An 8,532-nucleotide genomic window follows, 5' to 3' on the forward strand; every position below is an offset into this window, starting at 1 on the left:
TCACATCTGCTGTTTATATGGTCACTATGAGTTGTAATTCTTTATAATGCTTTACTTTGTCTTCCTCATCTGCCCTATGAAATCTTCTGTTTAGCACCTTCATTTCTTGTTTTCTTCCCTTTGCTTTGGCTTCTTGGCCCTCTAGTGTAATGTTCAGAGTCTCACCTGGCATCCATCTTGGTCTTTTCTTCCTCCTCTGTCTTTGTAATGACCTTTTTCATTCTTCCTGGATGATATTCTTGATATCCTCCCACAGCTCGTCTGGTCTTCACTTACTAGTGTTCACAGCCTCAAACCTGTTCATGAGATGGTTTTGAAATTTGGGATAGTCTCAAGGTCAAATTTTGGTTCCTGTGTATTTAATTTTCTTTAGCTTCAGCTTGAACTTGTATATGAGTGGTTTGTTCCATGATCAGCACCTGGCCTCGTTTTCACAGCTGATATTGAGCTTTTCCAGTGATTTTTTTCACAGATGTAATCAATCTGATTCTTATGCATAGCATCAGGTGAAATTCATATGCACAGCATGTGTTTATGCTTCTTATAAAAAGTATTTGCAATGAATAAATTGTTGATTGTATAGAATTCTATATTCTTTCTCCAGGTTCATTTCTGTCACCAAGTCCATGTTTTCCAACTACTATCCTCCTTCCCTGTTCCCAACTTTTGCATTCCTTTTACTCATTATTATTAATTATTAATGCTTCTTGATTGCATGTCTGATCAATTTCTGACTGCGAAAGTTGATAGAAATCTTCTGTTTCCACATCCTTGGCTCTACCTGTTTGTGCGTATATTTGAATGATAATGGTATTCAGTGGACTTCCTTTTATGCATATGGATATCATCCTGTCACTCACAACACAGAAGGATTTCATGAAACAACGTATGAGTAAGAGCCTGTGGTGAGGAAGAAAGAAGCTCAAGCTACCTTGAAAGAATTGGCAAAAAACAAGGCCCCAGGAATTGATGGCATACTGATTGACACATCTCAACAAACAGACACTGCCCTGGATATGCTCATCAAGTTGTGCCAAGACATCTGGAGGACAACCACCTGGCCACCTGAATGAAAGAGATTCATATTTGCTCCCATTTCAAAGACAGGTGACCGGACAGAGTGCAGAAATTAACAACATCATTAATATCACATGCAAGCCAGATTTTGCTGAATATTATCCAAACATGACTGGAAGAACACCATCAATAGAGAACTACCAGAAGTTCAGGCTGGGTTTAGAAGGGGTCGTGGTACTAGGGATATTGTAGCTGATGTTAGATGGATCTTAGCTGAAAGCAGGGAATACCAGAAGAATATGTATTTGTTTCATTAATTATGCAAAGGCGTTTGACTGTGTGGATCATAACAAACTGTGGCTGACTCTGAGAAGAATGGGAATCCCAGAACACTTGATCATGCTAATGCAAAACCTATACTAGGACCAGGAGACAGTCATCAGAACAGAACAAGGAAAAACTGCATGGCTCAAAATTGGGAAGGGTGTATGCCAGGGATGTGTTCTCTCTCCATAGTTTTGCAGCATGTATGCAAAACAGATCATCCAAGAGACTGGGCTCCATGAGGAGAAGTTTGGCATCAGGATTGGTGGAAGATCCATTCATTCACAATCTGCGTTATGCATATGACACAACCCTGCTTGCTGAAACTGAGGAGGATGTGAAGTGCTTGCTGCAGAAGGTCAAGGACTGCAGCCTTAAATAAGGATTGAGGCTCAATGTCAAGAAGACAGTGATTCTCACCACTGGGCCAATTGGCAGCATCAGGATGGATGGTAAAGAGATTAATAAGATAGAAAGCAAAAAATGTTGGAGAGGATGTGGAAAGATAGAAATTCTTATACATTGTTGGTGGGATTATAAAATGGTGCAACCACTCTGGAAGGGAGTTTGGCATTTCCTCAAAAGGCTGAACATAAAAATTCCATATGACCCAGGTATTCCACTGCTTGGAATATACCCGGAGAAATGAGAACTGAGGCACAAACAGAAACTTGTACACCAATGTTATTAGCAGCATTATTCCCCATCACTAGAATGTGGAAACAGCTTAAATGCCCAATCATAATGGAATGGATTGAGAAATTCACACAATGGAATACTGCGCAACATGCAGGCACAGTGATTTTGTAAATTACTGCCTAATTTGGTAGGTGAACTCAGTCCCAAAAGGACAAATATTGCATAAGACCATGACTGTAGAATATGTCATACATATGTAGAATATGTATGAGGAACCAAGGAGACTCCTGGTTTAACCCTCTCCAGGATGAATCTATTTGTTTTCCTACCAGTCCATGGTATTCTCAATACTCTTCTCCAGCACCACAGCTCAAAGGCATCAATTCTCCTTCTATCCTCCGTAGTCATTGTTCAGCTCTCTGATGCATAGCAAGTGATTGCAAAGACCATGGCCTGTATTAAGCACACTTTAGTCTCCAGACTGAGACCATTACTCTTCAGTACTTTGGAGAGGTCTCAGATAGCAGATTTTTCCAATTCAATACAACTTTTAATTACTTGGCTGCTGGTGCCAAGAGTGTTGATTGTGGAGTCAAGCAAACTAAAGCTTTGTTTTGTTGATATTAAGCTTCAATCCATATTAAAGAGAGCAGTCTTTGCAGCAAGAGTTTCAGGACCTCCCTAGTTTCATCAAGCAGGGTTGCCTGTTAGCTTCCATGAGTGTGCTTATTACTCCATTGTGTGAGTATACCACAATTTCTCAGTTCATTTGTTTGTTGGACATTTGGGGTGCTTCCATTTTCTGCTGCTATGAACATAGATGTACAATTCTCCATTTGTGTCTCAGTTCTATTTTCCTTAAAGTATGTTCCTAGTAACAGAATAGCTGTATCATATGGCATTACTATGTTCAGCTTTGTGAGGAAAGGTCAAACTGCCTTCCTGAGTGGTTGTACCATTTTATAACCCCACCAATAGTGTATGAGAACTCCAATCCCTTCACATCCTCTTTAATAGTTATTGTTTGCCATTCTGTCAAATTTTGCCACTGCTACTGCAGTGAGCTGGGGTTTTAGTGTGGTTTAGATTTACATGTCTCTTATTGTCAGTGATTTTTGAGAATTTGTTCATGTATATGTTGGTCATCACATTTTTTCCTTTGTGAAGAATCTTTCCATGTCGTCTGTCCATTTTGTGATTGAGTTCTCAGTCTTTTCCTTGTGGAGGCCCTGTAGTAGTACCCTGCAAACTTTTGTCATCAGACACTTGTCTAAGATGTCTTTGGCAGATGGTTTTCCCAGCCAGTAAGTTTTCTTTTCACTCTATTGGGAAAAGCTTTTGATAGACACAGGACTTTAATCTTTAGGCGATCCCCTTCATCGATATTATCCTGACCTGATTGTGCCTTTCTGGCTGTATTTGTCAGTCTACTTATTCCATACGTGAAGGCTTGTAAATCTGGCCCCATTTTGCCACTTATTATCTTTGTTGTTTTGGTCTTCAGCTGTGTGTCTCTGAATTACCTTTAGTTGATTTTTGTGTATGGTGTACAATTGGATCCTGCTTCAGTTTTCTGCAGTTAGAAAACCAGTTTTGTCAGCACCACTTGTTGTAAATAGATATTTTTGTAGTAACAGACGTGGTGAATAGAGAAAGCTAAACGACTTATTTCTATTTTTATAAGGTTATAGTGTCAAATAATGATTACATGGTTCAAAACCACGAGCTGCTCTGTGGGAGAAAAATGGTCTATCTCCTCCTGTGCAATTTACTGCCTCTGTACCATCCACTGAAGCATCAGCCACAGGTTGACTCTGATTCAGTGGTTCACAACAACAGCAACAATTGTTATTAGTAGAGAGCTCTGGTGCTATGAGCCACAGGAAGCCGTGCTGCTATTGAACAGACGGTGCTTCTCTGCTTGTTGAAATCCATCAGTGGATTTTCAGGAGAAACATGGGCCCTCACCTCCTGTGCAGTTAACAGGCTCCCGAAACTCGCTGGAGGGGCAGCTAGGAGTTATTTCTTACTCAATTGCATTGTGCTGAGTCGAATACTTTAAAGGGCTGATGTGTATATATTTGTTAGGTGCCACTGAGACAGGACCAGCTCATGATTAATGCTGCAGTCCCGAAGGCACGCGGCTTGAGGCCACAGCTGTTCCGTGGGAAAACGATGAACAATCTCCTCCCATGCAATTAACTGCCTCTGAAACTCATCAAAGGGTCGGCTATGGGTTGATTCTGATTCTCTCTCCACAGTAGTAACAGTAACAGCGAGTCTTCGGAAGTTGGAAATCACATGGGAGCAGATTGTCCATCTTTCTTCCATGAAACAGCAGGTAGTTTTGAACCACGAGTATTTGGATTAGCAGTGAAAGTCCTTACAATTTAGCCACGCTAGAGAGATAGAAGATAGATAGATAGATAGATAGATAGATAGATAGATAGATGATAGATAGATAATAGAGAAATATAAATATCTGTATTCATAATTCATTCTGATAAGATTAGTAGCAGACTAGTTACAAGAAGTGTGGAGTGACATCAGGGCTGAGGGAAGACGAAGGAAGAGGGGATAAATAATGGATACTGCATTGAAACCGATGAGGTGTACACATGTAGACAGATGACCATTACTAATTTCCAAATACAAGAATCTTATTTAGGAAACACTAGAGACATTCATTTCATTATCAGGATAAGAATAAAGATCTACAGTGTCTCTACTACTATCAAATGTGTTTGTATTAGACTAGAAAGAAATATTAAAAACACAAAACTGGAAGAAAAACAAAAAACTCCCTTGCAAGTGACATGATACTATACCTAGATAACTGGAGAGAACACATGTTAAAATTAACCTAAATAATGGAAAAATATTAATCAATTATGAGTATATAGAATTAACATGTAAAAACCGATGGTTTTTATATACTCAAATAATAGCTAGTTGTTGTTGTTGTTAAGTGCCGTCGACTTGTAGATGACTCATAGCGACCTTATGAATGAAAGTCCTCAACACTTGCATGACTTTCATCCTTTCTCCAGGTTCATAGGGTTTCTGGAGGCAAGCTATTAAGGAAGTGGATGCCACTCCTGCTTCAATAGCTCATTAAAAGATATAATAAATAAGAAAACCCCAATAAAAGAAGAAATACAGAGTAATGCACTTAAAAACATGCTAAAGTTCTATGAAGAAAACTTTAAAACTCAGATGATCAACAGACAAATGAAGAAATGCTCAGAATCACTGGGGGAAAACAAGAGATACAAATAAAAACACAATGAGATAACATCTTAACCAGTAGCAGTGGCAAAGTTTAGCAGGGCAGCAAGTAATACTTGTTGGAGAGGATGTGGTGAGGTAGGAACTCTTCTGCATCATTGGTGGGATTGTGAAATGGTACAACCACTTTGGAAAGCAGTATGACATTTCTTCAAAAAGTTAAACATAGAAATTCCATATGACCCAGGTATACAACCTGGAATATACCCTGAGAAAATAAGAACTGCAGCACAGAGACGGGTACACCAATATTCATAACCACATTCTTCACCTTCGTGAGAAAATGGAAACAGCCCAAATGCCCAATGACAATGGAATGAGTTGAGAAATTATGGTACATTAACACAATGGAATACCACACAGCACGCAGGAGCAATGCTTTTGTAAATTACTACATAACTTGGGAGGGGCTGGAGAGCATTATGCTAAGTGAACTAACACAGTCTCATTAGGACAAATAATGTATCAGACCATTATTGTAACATGAGTAGAAGGACCCAAGGAAGGGGAGGGTGCTTAATCATAGCATCACACAATCTGATGGGTGGAGGCAGGGGTTGAAGAGGAAAGGGGAAAGATGCAGTGTGAAAAGCAATGCATATGAACTTTATGAACTTTGTAAATGAATCAATATAAAATTGAAAAATTTTAAAAAGAAAAGAAAATGATAAAACTCAACTAGAAATTGAGGATATTTCAGTATCATTAATATGACAATTCTATGTTAATGTCTAAATGCAATGCAATTGCAGTTAAAAATTACTGAATTTCTTAATGAAGCTGCATAAGTAAATATTAAATTTCATAGGAAAATATTGATAACATGAAGTTACACGCATTCAAACATAGTACAAAACTTCTATAAGTAAAACTGCAAGGCATATGCTTATGAGTAGACAAGCAATCAAACGGAATACAATGAATAAAAGAGTAAATATATATGTAGAACTCTAGTTTATTATTGTCAGTGTATTCTTCAGATCACTGAGGGCAAAAATGAACTATTTTCCCTGCTGTGATTCCATTCTGCGCGGCTGTTCTCTGCAACAGTGCTGATTTATTGCCATCCTCTCCCACATAAACGTGAGCCACCAAGCCATGGAAGATTCGATGGATATGGACATGAGCCCCCTGCGGCCCCCAAACTGCCTTTTCGGTTGTGAACTGAACGCTGACCACGATTATCACTTGAAGGTGGATAATGATGAGATTGAGCACCAGTTATCTTTAAGAACCGTCAGTTTAGGGGCCGGTGCAAAGGATGAATTGCACATTGTTGAAGCAGAGGCAATGAATTATGAGGGCAGCCCAATTAAAGGAACACCGGCGACTTTGAAAATGTCTGTACAGCCAACGGTTTCGCTTGGGGGCTTTGAAATAACACCACCTGTCGTCTTACGATTGAAGTGTGGCTCAGGGCCTGTGCGTGTAAGTGGACAACACTGAGTAGCTGTGGAGGAAGATGCAGAGTCAGATGAGGAAGAGGAGGAGGATGTGAAACTCGTAAGTACATCAGGAAAGAGATCTGCCCCCCGCAGGTGGTAACGAAATTCCACAGAAAAAGGTGAAACTTGCCACTGATGATGATGACGACGACGATGAAGATGATGATGATGACGACGATGAAGATGAAGATGATGACGACGACGAGTTTGATGATGACGAGGCTGAAGAAAAAGCACCAGTGAAGAAATCTATAACGGGATACTCCAGCCAAAAATGCACAAAAATCAAAACAGAATGGAAAAGACTCAAAACCATCAACTCCACAATCAAAAGGACAAGAATCTTTCAAAAAACAGGAAAAAACCTCCCCAAACTCCAAAAGGACCTAGTTCTGTAAAAGACATTAAAGCAAAAATGCAAGCAAGTATAGATAAAGGTGGTTCTCTTCCCAAAATGAAAGCCAAATTCATGAATTATGTGAAGAATTGCTTCCGGATGACAGACCAGGAGGCTATTCAAGATCTCTGGCAGTGGAGGAGGTCTCTTTAAGAAAATACTTTGTTAAAATTTTCTGTCTTATTTCATTTCTGTAACAGTTGATATCGGGCTGAGTGAGAACTTTCCCTACCTTGTCTGATAAATGTTGTCTAGGTTTCTTTGCCAAGAATGTGTTGTCCAAGATGCCTGTTTAGTTTTTAAAGATGGAACTCCACCCTTTGCTTTGGTTTTAAGTATGTATGGAATGTTATAATAGGACAAAGTAGTAGCAGTGGTCAGACAAATGGAAATGGTGGGGAAGCAAAAATATACATGTAAATAAACCAAGTATTTTAATAAAGTAAAAAAATGAACTATTTTAATAAACAGCATTGTTGTTGGTTTTGTTATGCACCATCAAGTTGCCTGCCACTCATAGTGATCTTGTGTACAATAGTTCTGAAGCCTGCCCTGTCCTAAGCCAGGCTGAATAATTCCAATACACTTACCCCCATTGCTCTAGTTACTGTATCAATCCAGTTCATCCAGGGTCTTCCTCTCCTGTGCTGTCCCTTGACCCTTCTAAGCATGATGTCATTCTCCAAGGATTGGTCCCTCCTGGCCAGATGACCAAAGTATGTGAGTTGGAGCTCCAAGATCCTAGCCTCCAAGGAGAAATTTTATTTCACCCTCTCCAAGACAGACCTATTTGTTTTCTTGGCAGTCCATGATAGGTTCAAGACTCTTCTCCAGCACCACAACTCAAAGGCATTAATTCTTCTGGCCTTAGTCATTGTACAGCTATCTGATTGTACAGGAAGTAGTTGCGAAGACCATGGACTAAATCAGGTGCGTCTTAGTCTCTTGACAGATATCATTGCTTCTCAGAACTCTGGAAAGGTCCCAAACAACAGATTTACCTAATACAATTTACTTTTTGATTTCCTGACTGCTGGTGCCAAAAGTGTTTATTAAGGAGCTGAGCAAATTGTAACTGCGAACAACCTCAAACTTTTCTCCATCCGTCATGGTGCTGCCAGTGGGCCCAGTGGTGAGAATCTTCTTGATGTTGAGCTTCAATCCATATTGAATACTGCAGTCCTGACCTTCTGCTGCAAGTGCTTCAAGTCCACCTCAGTTTCAGCAAGCAAGGTTATGTCATCTGCATAATGCATGTTGTTGATGAGTCTTCCTCCAATCCTGATGCCACATTCCTCCTCATAAAGCCCAGCCTCCTGAATGATCTGTTCTGCATATAGATTGAAAACATATGGAGACAGGACACATTCCTGACACACTCCCTTCTTGCTTTTGAACCATGCAGTGTTTTATTGTTCTGTT

The 8,532-nt window shown here is 39.7% G+C and overlaps 1 pseudogene; it reads left to right on the forward strand.

The window, feature by feature from the left end:
• The first annotated feature begins 6,366 nt into the window (after positions 1–6,366).
• LOC102868313 lies at positions 6,367–7,263 on the forward strand (annotated as a pseudogene).
• Positions 7,264–8,532: the final 1,269 nt, after the last annotated feature.

The sequence above is a fragment of the Elephantulus edwardii genome, unplaced genomic scaffold (genome assembly GCF_000299155.1).
Source record: "Elephantulus edwardii isolate Elephantulus edwardi_28Jun2011 unplaced genomic scaffold, EleEdw1.0 scaffold00024, whole genome shotgun sequence".
In the NCBI taxonomy this organism is placed as follows: Eukaryota; Metazoa; Chordata; class Mammalia; order Macroscelidea; family Macroscelididae; genus Elephantulus; species Elephantulus edwardii.